Source organism: Leucoraja erinacea, chromosome 6, assembly GCF_028641065.1.
Source record: "Leucoraja erinacea ecotype New England chromosome 6, Leri_hhj_1, whole genome shotgun sequence".
In the NCBI taxonomy this organism is placed as follows: domain Eukaryota; kingdom Metazoa; phylum Chordata; class Chondrichthyes; order Rajiformes; family Rajidae; genus Leucoraja; species Leucoraja erinaceus.
Genome location: NC_073382.1, coordinates 56,238,231 through 56,239,808, shown reverse-complemented (window position 1 = coordinate 56,239,808; position 1,578 = coordinate 56,238,231). Strand labels below are relative to the sequence as shown.

Here is a 1,578-nt window from a genome sequence, read left to right as displayed (position 1 = left end):
CCGGCAGTTGCAGTAGCACAGACAGCAGCAGTGGCAGCTGGCACTTCGTGAGGAGCTGGCAACGGCAGGAGCAGCATGGGCACATCGATTCCCGGAGGGGGAAAAACACCTGTGCCCAACTTCGCTCCAGCATGGTGAGAAAGTTCATTTCTCGGCAGCAAAGGACTTTGCAGTTGACTGGCTGCAATCTACTACAAGGGACCAGTATGTGAGTACCAGGATCGGTCCCAGCGGGGTTTTAGTTACAATAATCGCTTCTCGGCTTTTTGGCTAAGATCAAGTGTAGTATCTGTTCTTATCAGTTTAATATCTGATACACCCCTTATCTAGGGACTATATATTATATAAAAACTATAGTAGCTGTTATCATCAGTTTTAATGTCTTATATGTCCCTTATCTAAGGACCATATAAGTAGGAGTGCCCAGAATTGAGGGCATTAGAGTGGGGTTGACCGGCTGCAACGACCATAAGGGACCAGTACCGTCAGTACGGGGGTGGGTCCCAGGGGTCTAAGATAAAGGAGCAGCCAGGAGTGCTGAGAGCGTTGAAGTCAGGTTAAAGGAATAGATGGAAGCAGCTGTGCCAGTTATCCTCCACACCGGCCATATCCACTTCACGGAAGGAAGGACAAAACTGGAGAAGGAGGACCATGGAACAGCGGGCAGCCAGCGGCACTTGGATCAACCGTAGTGGGATCAGCTGTGCCCGATGTCGGCCCCGCACCGGCCAGATCCATGTGACCGAGCGGTAGGCTAGACACAAATCAAACAAGGTAGTGGACTCGGAAGGGTCCGACTTTGCATAAAACCGCCGGCAACCAGTGCCCGAGAGGGCTGGAGCGGGAAGAAGCGGTGTATGGAGCCTTGCTCATACCAGTAGCAGGGTCAGAAATCAATATAACCTGCAGGATCCGTTTTAGGGTATGGCCAGGGCGGCCACCCTGGAAGATGCGGAAGCCTCAACCTCCCACACAACCCCGAACAAGAAATATTAAACCAGAACCTTATTTTCAAAAAACCAAGGAAATAACAAAACCACCGGTAACCAGGGAGGTAGGTGGGTGGGGTTTTCTTCTGTTAAAATAGGGACCTACGAGGGTAGGGGAGGTTGCAACACTACAGTTATGTATGGTATATAATCACTACAGATTCATATAATCTCAGCAGTATTCAGGGTTATCTGATAGGGTTTTTCTCATCCCATTAACCACAGTACATCATACACCAGAAGGGCATTTTGTCCTTACATAAACCAAACAATCTAAAACCCACATGGTGCTACAAGAATTGTACACAAAAGATGGGATTGAACATATTTATTAAATATAAGATAGAGTAGGGTTGCAGGATTATCATTGATTTTAACCCTAAACACATTTGTTTTAGATATTCATTTTAAGATGGATGCTCTTATTATTGATATAGACTTGGTGTCAGTTGTGGGTTTCTATATGGCAGGCATTGACTCAATAGAGGAACTTTGGCAATATAGAGCTTACATAAGGGGCAATCATTAGCCCCATTATTATGTACTAAAATTCGTAAACCAGCTTGGCATTGTTATGTAAATAAGCCAT

At 46.1% G+C, this 1,578-nt stretch overlaps 1 pseudogene; it reads left to right on the top strand.

Moving 5' to 3' along the window:
• Positions 1-250: 250 nt before the first annotated feature.
• On the top strand, positions 251-356 carry LOC129698464 (U2 spliceosomal RNA; annotated as a pseudogene).
• Positions 357-1,578: the final 1,222 nt, after the last annotated feature.